Source organism: Chroicocephalus ridibundus, chromosome 8 (assembly GCF_963924245.1).
Source record: "Chroicocephalus ridibundus chromosome 8, bChrRid1.1, whole genome shotgun sequence".
In the NCBI taxonomy this organism is placed as follows: domain Eukaryota; kingdom Metazoa; phylum Chordata; class Aves; order Charadriiformes; family Laridae; genus Chroicocephalus; species Chroicocephalus ridibundus.
The window spans coordinates 38,407,702-38,419,057 of record NC_086291.1 but is presented as its reverse complement, the minus strand read 5'-3'; positions in this window follow the sequence as shown (position 1 = coordinate 38,419,057).

Genomic DNA, 11,356 nt, shown 5'->3' with positions numbered 1-11,356 from the left:
ACACACCCTCCCCCCCCCACCCGCCATAAAACACCTTCCTCCAGCCCGTGCCCTGGGCACTGAGGGCCAGGGGACGTGGATCATCTCTTGCCCCTTGCCCCTCCTGGGCTTCCCTGGTGGTGGCTCAGCATCTTATTTGATTCTGGGCTTTCTTACTTCAAAAATGGAGTAATTAATCTGTTTTAGAGGGATCCTGGGTTCCTCATCCTTTCTCACTTCAATTCTTTTCCTCCTGGGAATGGGGATTTCTTGCTCCAAACACAAGCTTTCCATTGCCTGCCAAAGCTATTACCCCTCTCTGCTCTTTTTCTCTTCCTCTTAAACGTAAATTTCTGTTTCCAGGTTGTTTTTCTTTCCTTCCCCCATCACCCGGGTCCCATCCATCACCTGGACGGGGCAGCGCAGTCCTCGGGGTGTGGGGGTGTGTGTGTGTATGGGGGTGTCATCTATCTCTCGGCTCCTGCAACATGACTCATCCAGTCCCAGCTGCGCTTTCCTCTCCTCCTGTGGGAAGAGGGAGGAGGACACACACAAGTCTCTATTTCTGCTATGAAAATTACATCCTTAGGTTAGTCGCAGGAGGAGGAGCCCCACCGAGGCGGGGAAATTCACGGCCCCCCAGAAAAAAGTGCTCACACCGTGCAGCCCAACCTCAAGCCTCTTCCTCTGGCCCTTAGCATGCTTCTGGGTTTTTTAGAAACCCCCTGCAAAATCAGTGGTTTGCCTAAATTTGGCCTCTTTGAATGGAGAAGGGCAAGTTCGTCCAGCTCCTTCCTACGTGTGAGCGTGAGAAGTTTCACAGAGGTGACCCCATCCCCCTGAGGATTTCTGCTTTTCCCTTCAAACCAGGGGCAAACCTCTGCTCTGCGCTGTGCAGCCTTTGCCCATCTGCTCTTTCGGTACTTAAAGAACAAACTTCAACCGGCTCTGGAGTGTTAGAGGGTCCTTGGCGGGACACGCAGGCAGTGCTGCCTGCTGCTGCTTTGGAAACGCTCCCCGGCGAGCTGCGTCTCGGTCTAGCTATGGAAGAGTTTGCTATGTGCATCTATGCGTATGTGTACATTCATACATTTTGCTCCTGGATCACTCTAAGCAGCTGTTAACACGGCGCTGGGTGCGCTGGTTTGTACCCGCACAGGGCCACTGCAGCGGGATCACATCAACGTTGCCGAGTCACATGCTCAAATTCACCATGGATCGGAACTTGAGAGGTATTGAAGCACCAGGTTTTTCTAACCAGTTGGAGCTCGTTCGTGTCGCCTCCTGCTTTTTCGAGGCCAGCCACTGCTCTTCAGCACCACTTAAAAACCATGCACAGTGCTCAGGCCACTAACGCCGCTGTGGTTCAGTGGAAGCCAAAAGTCCTTCCCGCACTGGTGAGAGGAGGCTGGAGGATGCCATGGGAGGAGGCAGGGGGGGTAGGACCATCCAGGGCAGGCTGAGTTGGCAGCAGCATCCTCTCGGGGGGGTGGGGGGCTGGAGCTGTGTTGAGGGGTGTCATCGCATCGTCAGTTTCTGGAGAAGCGGTTTGGAAAGTGGCCCATTGCCAGGCTTGTTACCAGGGTGTTTTCTTCCAGATGCCCTCTCGGCAGCAGCTGAACTGTTTTAGCTGGAATTTTCTTCAAGGGTTTGGCTTAGGGTAAAGGCTCAGCACAGAAGATTGGAAGCCCGAACAGTTTCAAGTGTGAGAAAGCTTCATGAAACTGCAGATGGAGCTTGTGAGGGGAGTATCAGCCTCCAGCAGGCAGGGTTCGGCCCCCGCTGCTCACAGGGCATTGGCCTGGGGGGGTTGTGCTGCTCTTCTTCCCTCTAATGAGCGATCAGGAGAATAAATAACAAAACTTCTCCGTTTGTCAAACACCCTGTGCTGCGCATCTGACTTACCTGTACCTATTTTCCCAGCGCTATTTATTTGCGTGGCCCCAGCCCCTGCCCTCGCGTCCCCTGTGCCCTGCAGCCAATACTGGAGCACGAAGCCTCCCTGAAACGTGGGAATTATTCAGCTGGAACCTGACCAACCTCTGCTTTTGTATTTAGGGATGTTACTTAAGAAACCAGAGGCAAAGAGAGGTTCGCAGGGCTCTTGGAGCCCCAGCTGCCTCCCTTTTCACCCTAACAGGTCTCACACAGCTTTCCGGACTGAGCCTGGAGAGGGGCAAAGGCTGATTCAAACTAGCTTTATCCTTCCCCTCCACCGGAGTGGGATGGTTTCGCCAGGGATGCTGTAGTGCCCACAAACAAAAGGAAGGATAACACGTCCCATGTCCAGGCTGATGCCCAAACGTCCCCCAGTCCCAGCAGTCCTCTGCTTCTCCATCATCTCACCTTCCTGCAAAGCCTCCCTCCCCCTCCACAGCTCAGTTTTTTGCTACAGTGTGGGTTTTTCCCTTATTTTTGGCTTCCTCTGCGTTGATGCAGAAACACAGCTGGGCCCCATCAGCTTGGGGGAGGCTCTGACCTGGGAAAGGCTCCAGGTCTCTTACGTTTGCTGCAATAGCTCATTCCTTTCCTCTCTCCTTCAGGAAAACCAATTAAAAAAAAACAACCAAACAACAGTGCAGGAGAAGTGAGTGGGGATGGGAACTGTCTGTGCCAGCTCCAGGCTCAGTGTCTCCCTCATCCACTCATGCGAAAGGTGGCACAGAAAAGTTTCGCCCACAAAAATAAGTTTCTGCTGGCAGTCAGAGCCGGGCAGGAGACTTTTGTGCTCAACACTCTCTGGGCCATTTGTATCTCTATCCCTTCTTCCTCCTCCTCCTCCTCCCTGCCCAGGAGCCCTGGGTGGCATCGCTGGGCTCTGTTGCGCTTTGCCAAGCCTGTGACACTGCGCTGGGGCAGGCCGTGGCGCCAGCATCGCCCACCTCTGCTTCATATCGCTGTTTAAAAATCATCAATCTTGATACTCAAGATCTGGGGACTGCAGGGAAAGGGAGCAGGGACCACTGTACCAGAGGGGCTGTGGTGGGTATGGCGCCAGTTCCAGCCCCTTTCCTTCCTGGTTCCCTGGCTGGTCACCCCGCATCCCCCCAGTGCCACCCCCAGCAGTGTCCCACCACCCTGCTGAGTCTCAGTGTCGAGCCCTCTCCAGTCCAACCAGCATCCCTGGTCCATGGGCTCCCAGTGAGGGTCCCCTGAGCCCTGTGCCAGGGGACAAAGCTGGCAGAGGGTGACATGGGGAGGAAGAGCAATTCGGAAGGAGGCGATGGCATTGGCACAGCACAAGGAGGAGGCGAAGGGACTCTGTGGAGTGGCTGGATGTCCTGCTGCCCATTCCTTCGGGGTTTTGCTGCCTGTGGGCTGCCTGAGGTGGCATCTGCAGCAGCGTGGCCCTAGGGACAGTGGGGAGCCGGACCAGCTCCCTGCCCCAGCGCTGCCTGGCCAGGGACCGGGCTGGTGAAGGCAGATGCAAACCGTAAAAACACGTCCCAAGAGCAATGCCAGCCAGGCTGCAGGCAGCTGCCTGCCCAGAGCCCGAAACAGTTAACAGGCAGCGAGGCCGAGCCGGTCCTCCCACCAGCATGAGATCACGGATGCCACCGCCAATCCCCGCTCCGGTCCCCGCTCCCTCTGGCAGCAAAAGAGCCAGGAGCCAAAGCTGGGAGTGAGAGCAGCGGCAGCAAGATCCCGGCCCGTCTGCGCCGAGGCACCCCGAGCCACTGGACAAAGCCGACCATGTAGGACCCGGCCTCTTCCCTACATCACCATCCCCGCAGCGGCTCGTGGCGGGACAGCAACCGGCGTCCAACCCGTCCACACTTTGTGCTGGTCATTCCTGGGTTTTCTTGCCAACATGATGGGCTGCAAGTCCAACTCACTCACTTGCCTGCAGGGAGGAAAACCGGGGCTGCCGCTGGCCACGGCCACCGACTCCACTGCTACGCTCAACAAGCTGGCCCTGGCCACGGGCGGGACTGAGAAATCCTGGTACCGTTGCATCTTCCCTTTCGGCATCGTCTCCGTGGTCATTGGTGTAGCAGCGACGTGCATCACCTTCACCATCAATGGCCCACAAATGGACATCGCTAAGGTGGTCTCGGTGGCCACCTTGATCTTCGGGGTGGGCCTGCTGGTGGCCGCCTACGTGTGCTGGCGGGCCAAGCGGGAGAGGCAGCGGAAGAGGCAGCGCCAGGAGCCCGTCCCCTTGGAGCAGGGAGCCCTATGACCCGGGCTGGGGCAGAGGCTCAGCTCCGCCCGGAGCCCCCTGCTCACACACCCCCTCTGCCCAGCGCCCCGCCGTCCAGGGGTGACAGCACCGGCTTTGTCGCACCCGAGGAGGTCCAGACCCTGCCCGAGGTCAGTTTGCCGTTATTCTCCACCCCGCCAGCACCCGGCTGTCCCCACTCCTGCCACAGCGTGAGGACAGCCCCCGCCACACGGGGGGCTCCATCCCACCTGCCCGCCCGGGACTGGCATGGGAAGAGCCTGGAGAGTGGTCCAAGGAGTGTGTCACCATGCCCGGCCCCGCTGCCCAGCCCCACCGGGCACCGCCCCACAGCCAGCAGCCGCTGCGCTGTGCTGGGGGATGCCGAGACAGCCCGGCAACCCCTGCTCGGCGTTGGAAGAAGCCAGTGTCGCTTCTTCTGTCCTCTCCTGTTTTCCCTGTTGCAAGAGGACCCTGGCGGCTCAGGACAATAGGAGTTTTGAAAGAAACTCGGAGACACGGGGCAGGCTCGGCGCAGGGGCGCAGGCAGGGGAGGGCTGGCAGGAGGCAGCGAACATGCCGCTGTGGCTGACTTGGCACGTGAAACCCTGGGGACAGCACAGGGGACAAAGGGAGGTCGGGAGCTGAGCGCAGCGGGGCAGCGATGGACCTTGGCACCGGCCGGGGGGGCTGCGGGGAGCGGAGGCTCGGGCTGGGTGACCCCCCCAGGGGCAGCGGCTGTTGGGTGTCTGTCCTTCGCGGCGTGGCATAGCGTGACGAGCGGAGGAGGAAACCAGGCTCTTTCCGTCACCGTGCCGGTGAGCCAGCCTGATGGTGTTCCAGGGGACAGGTCCCTGCTGCAGGGGGGTGTCCGTCTGCCTGGGATGCCCAGGGAGAAGGGGCCCGTGCTGTGGGCTTGCGGCGGCTTCCCCCAGGTGTGGGAATCTGAAAGCAGTTCTGTTGCTGGAGAAGGAGTTGCATTAAAAAGGAACTAATACATTTCTACCACTTTTTGGAACCAGCGTGCCTGCTCCCATTCTTTGAACTTAGCTTGGAGCGCTTCGCCCTACAGAACAAAGGGTGACATGTGGCATGGGGGGCGGTGTCCCTCTCTGGAGCCTCTTGGAGCAGCACCTCTGCTGCTGGGCTGCTCCCCTGCCCTGGGCTGGCCCCGTGCCCACAGGGGGCCCCAGAACCAGCCCTGGGCTCCTGCATGGAGGCGGCCGTGCCGAGAGTTCCAGGAAGCAGCCACGCTCCCGGCCAGTGGGTACTGGAGGCTCCATGCACGGCAGAAGGGAGTGAGTATGGCCAAGAGCCGCAAGCGGGGGCATGCAGGAGCAAACCGAGCTTGCAGCAAGCTAGGGGCCGGCACCCTCCTGAGTGTGCCATGCCACCCTCTGCCCCCCTAATTAAAGTCACTGGCAGCCAGGAGAAAGCCCTGGGAACTGCCGCTTGCTGCAGTGCGTGTGCTGCGGAGCCACCATGCCCAGGATACAGGAACTTGGGGGTCCCGATCCTGCAAAGTCAGGTTCGACTGCCCTGGGGGTCTGGGGGCTTCAGAAACACTTCCAGCCCCAGCCCTGACGGAAGCTCTACTGGCACGCAGGGGGCAGGGCAGCGTTACGGAGGCCAGCCCAGCTCCGCAGCGGGTGATGAGTTTAGCAGGCATCAAGCCGGGGCTGTTCTTCAGAAGCCTGATCCTCTCTTCAGGGTGGTTTTGTATCTAAAGTTCATGTTTTCAGCCTATTTCGGGGCGAGCAAACCAGTGGTTTCCAACCGTGGGGGGCTCAGCACTGTGTGTTGGGGGGGGATGCTCAGCAAAGCACTTGCCTATTCAGAGTTTATGGGGCTGGCTTATTTTTTTATTATTATTATTATTATTATTATTATTATTATTATTATTATTATTAATCTTATTTTTTATTTCCTCCTTCTTGCTCTGAAGTATTTCAGGAAAAAGTTTTGTGGCCGCCTGCAAATTCCTCTGCTCTCACCCCGCTTCTTGCTGCCGCCCGGAGCTGCCGGCTGGGCCACCCGCCCCACTCCTCATCCTGCCTAAATTTAGCTCCCTTTAAAAGTGCTCGGCCCTTCTGCCCCTGCACCGCAAAGCACGCCCCGTCTGAACAGGATGCAGGGACAGATTGAGCATGCCCGGGGAAAGCCTCCCCAGCCAGCCCGAAACTGCGGCGCCAGGCCCTGTTATATCACACCTTTTTTGATCTTGAAATCTGGTTGCCCGGTGCCGAACTGCCTCTCTCCTCCTGCTCCCAAAGAGCTGGCTGAGCGGGGCAGCGCTCACCCGGCAAGGTGAAGCCCATCCTGGAGAGAGCCTGGATGAGCCGGAGTGCCAATTCATCCCAGTCTTAGGCTAAAAAGTCCTGTGCAGACCGATATTTTCTTTAGTTTCTGTTAAAACCTTTATTGGATTTGCTTTCTGTAGTAAGACGCAACACGCCAATCCCTCCTGCTGTCTGCAGTGGTTTTTATTTTTGTGGACGGAGTCTGGCGAGTTCCCCAGCGGGACTGTGGCTGCCGCACGGGCTGGTTGAAGGGCAAGTCCTGGAGAGATTCATCTCCTTGACGAGTATCAAGTTATTTTTTTGGCTGCAGGAATAGATGGCCGGGAAAGTTATGCCTTATTCAGCAAAGAAACTGGAAGGAAGGAGGTAAAAGGACCCACATGGTCAGTCCTCACTCACAGAGCACCCCGTGGGTCCAAAATGTGCCACCCTGCTGGCACCACCTCGTGTTGCTCTTCCTCGGGCAGCGTGCAGGACGGAGCCAATGGCTCTTCATTTGCTGGCAGACAACAGCATCTCACCCTCGTCCTCCCCGCTGGGGGCGGGGTGGCAGATGCGTGGGAGCTTCCTGCCCATAGCTGTTCCCTTCCCTGTGCAAACTGGGGAGATTCTGGAGGGCATCCCACCTGGGCATCCCACCCATACATCCCACCCAAGCATCCCACTTGGACATCCCATCTGGGCATCCCACCTGGGCATCTCACCCATATATCCTGCCCATACATCCCATCCATAAATCCCACCCAGGCATCCCACCTGAGCACCCAACCTGAGCATCCCACCCATACATCCCGCCCATATATCCCATCCATACATTCCACCCAGGCATCGCATGATGCCGTTTTGTGGGGTGCAGTGCCCGACGGTCACCCTCAGCCCCGGGTGCTCAGGGCAGAGGGGAAGGCCGTCTCTGCCGCCCGCGTGCCGTGGCCGGGGAAGGTGCCTCTCTCAGGTGCCCTGTTGCTGAAAGGCAGTGGCTGCGGTGCAGGCGCAGGAGCTGTGGGTGCGCAGCTGCGGCAGGGCCAGCCGCATCTCTCTGTCCCCGGGAGCGGGGAATTGCCCTGGGAAGACAGCGCCGCATCTGTCTTATTGCAATCTGGGGCTAAGAGTACCTTTTCTAGGGGAACAGAACCAAAAACTAATAAACCTGTAAAACTCACTTGAACACCGGTTTTTGTCTGCTTTGCTTCCTACCCTTGCAAGCACCATGCCCACGGGAACCGCAGCCTGGCCCAGCCGTGCCACCCCTGGGCTTGCTGGAGACTTGCAGCCTGGCGGAACCCCCCATTCCCCTGGCAGGTGTTATTTGGGGAGAAAAAACAGTCCAAAGGCTGTGGCAAGACACCTACTTCCCAAAGTCATGCCCCAACATAACCTGCCCCTTGCATTGCCCCAACACCCCTCGTCAGAGGCTGCTCTTCCAGCGTAATGGGAATATCCCTTCATTGTAAGGATCCTAAACTTGCCCCCAGCGACAGCCTCCCCAAGGCTTTCTCCATAACAGCAACTCATCTGCGTTAAGGTATTCATCTTCTGTGACAGCAATTTCCATGCCCCATTTCTGCCAGATCCACCCCATCTCCCTTTCAACGCTAAATAGGCTTAAAAGGCAAAGCGCAGGTTTTGTGATGTCAAAGTGACGGGTTAAAAATTGTTCCTACCAGATTGGGAACAGTAACAAACGGGAAATGTAAAAATAAAAATGTGCCTCCTTAAAATAAATCTGACATTACTTTCTTATCTCAGCTGACACGTGGGTCTGTTCCCGCTGCAGGAGCTGGAGGTGGAGCTCCCCGGGGTTCCGAGCTCAGGTCTCCCCCGGGTACGCAGTCCCCAGTGCTCACTGGGCTGCTGGGGATTCCTATTTCCCACTCCCTCTTGAGCCCTTGAGAGGTGCGGTGACAGGGAGTGGGAGAGGGACCATTTTCCGTGGCTGCCGCGGGACCCCAGCACGTCCCATGGAGGAACGAAGCCATCACATCACTTTCCTGGCGAGGTGGCTGGCAGAGAGCTGAGTCTAACCCAGAGCGTGGGTGCCTGCAGGTTTCCCCTTGCTGGGGGACGTCCCCTGCCTTCATGTCACATGGGGGTGTCGGGGTGGGCACAGAGATGACACCAGTTTGCCTTCCCCATGGGGAGTGGGACCTGCAGCTCTTCCCATGCCACTCTCCCCTGGTGCGGCAGGGAAGGACCTGGGAGCCGGCTCCTGGATGAGGGGACAAGGTCTCAGGCTGGGACCAGCAGTCGCACACATGCCATCGGCTGGGGACACGTTGTGTCCCTGCTCCCGGCGAGCAGAGGCGCCGGGGAACTGGCTGCAGCAGAAGGAAGAGATGACCCTGGCTGGTGCATGGCTGCCAGTCTGTGCTGCACCTGGGCTCCCTGAAAATAGAGACGCACGTTCCAGCTTCCTAAACAAGCCCATACAGATTGAAAAATACATTTATTTTTGCTGCTCCTCCAGGTGTCAGCTGGGCCTGGAAATTCCCGGGCAGGAGAAGCGAAGCTGCTCTCCCAGACAGAAGTAGAAGTAAAGGTCCTGCACATCTGCGCTGACGCACGGGCAATAGTGTCCTCACCCCAGCCAGGAGCAGCGAAGCCTCGCAGCCGGAGACATTAGTCCCTACCCAAAACCTCTGCAGCCGAACAGTGCCCGGCACTGTTCCCTGCACTTCAAAAACAAGCCCACGTGCACAGGGAGGTGTGGGAGCAGCCAAGCTCGGCTACCTGGCTCCAGCCCAAAGCTGTCAGCAAAATAATGAGTAACTCCTAGACAGCTGGGCTGAATTCATGGCTAATAAACTAATTTATTTACTCTCCTTCCAGCTTTTTTTGTTTTGTTTTTTTGTTTTTTTGTTTCTTTTTTCAGGGATGCAAATGGAAATTTTAACAGCTTTCTTTCCCCTTGCTGTGCATGGAAAGCTCTGTCTTCCCAAGGCAAGGACAAGGACAAGGACAAGGGGCTGAAGGCCAGGCACCGCGTCAGCGTTGGGAGGAAGGAGACTTTCGGAAACATGAAAATTACCAACAGACCATCCAACCCAGCGTCCATCCCCAAGGGAGTTGCTCTAATGTTGGTTTAGGAAGCCCCAAATGGACAATTACAGAATGTTTTACTCTTATGGGAAGGTTTTTTTCCAAATACATGCAGTTTCTGCTGAAGTCTGTGTACTTGGAGGACTTGCTGTCACAGAAACACCATTGCACTGCAGCCCTGTTCCCGTGCTGCGGGGATGTCCCAGCCTGGGACAGCTTCTCCTGGGAGCCCTCAGCGTGTCTCAGTGCCATGACTCCAACATGGAAGTGTCTTAAATTTGGGGTTCCCCCAGGCAAACGGGGCTGCAGGGCTCGGCGGTGCTCCAGCAGCCCTGCGGAAGGTCCCTGTGACCTTGGTGAGGTCCCTGTCACTGCTGCAGGAGGGATGGGGAGGTCTAGGGGGTGCGAGTGGGGACTAAGGGGGCCAGCCAATGGGGAGGCCACCACTCACCTTCAAGGGCTGGTTCAGCTCCTCTCGCCACTGCTTGCTTGAGCCCTGGTTTGGGTTTAGACTGTCTTTCCCCGGGGTTTTTACATGGATTAAGGACAATGAGGTTCAGAAGGATGTTGGAAATCTTGTAGCATAAAACACATTGCAGAGAAATGGGGGGCTCAATGCAACAGAGACGCTGGTGGTGTTCAAAGGCCAAAGCTGCTGCAAAGTTTGCACAGACCTGAAGATAGGTCCTGTAGATCTGTAGACCTGGGGCTTACAGGAGAGATGGGGAGGGACTCTGGATCAGGGAGGGGAGCCATGGGATGAGGGGGAATGGTTTTAAACTGGAAGAGGGGAGATTTAGATGAGATCTGAGGAAGAAATTTTTCATTCTGAGGGTGGTGAGCCCCTGGCCCAGGTTGCCCAGAGAAGCTGTGGCTGCCCCATCCCTGGAGGTGTTCAAGGCCAGGTTGGAGGGGGCTTGGAGCAACCTGGGATGGTGGGAGGTGTCCCTGCCCAGGGCAGGGGTGGCACTGGGTGATCTTTAAGGTCCCTTCCAACCCAAAATCACTTTATGATTCTATGATTCTATGATTCTATGATTCTATGATATGAGCCCTTCTTCTCCTTTTGCTGGCCAGAGATTGTCCAAAACAAACAGCCCATGTCCTCCCCTGACAAGGCCCAGCCAGGTGCTCCTGGCTGGAGGTGGGTCAGGAGGTAGGACTCCCACCACATACAAAGACTAACCCAAGGGAACATTACCTTCAGATTAAGCCGGTTCCTTATCACAGTGTTGTCTCCTGCATGCCGCCTTCTGCTCATCACAACCTGCTTTCAGGACAAGGCTGGGCGAGAGGCCAGTTTGCTCCGGCGCACTCAGGCTGGGGAAGGTCATCTGAGAAAGCACATGGGGTCTGGTCACACCAGCATCCTTCATCTCTCTGCTTCACAGAATCACAGAATGGTTGGGTTGGAAGGGACCTCTGACCCCTGCCACCCACAGCAGGTGGCACAGGAATACGTCCAGGCGGGTTTGGAATGTCTCCAGAGACGGAGACTCCACCGCCTCTCTGGGCAGCCTGCACCAGGGCTCTGCCACCCTCACAGCAAAGAAGTTCCTCCTCATGGTTAGGTGGAATTTCCTGTGTTCCAGTTTGTGCCCATTGCCCCTTGTCATGTCACCGGGCACCACTGAGAAGAGTCTGGCCCCATCCTCCTGACACCCGCCCTTTAGATATTGATGAGCATTGGTGAGATCCCCTCTCGGTCTGCTCTTTTCCAGCTGAACAGCCCCAGGGCTCTCAGCCTTTCCCCAGCAGAGAGGTGTTCCAGGCTCCTGATCATCTTCATAGCCTCCTCTGGACTCTCTCCAGCAGTTCCCTGTTCTTCTTGAACAGGGGTGTCCCTTTGGTGGCAGACACCATCTTCAGGGCACCAGGC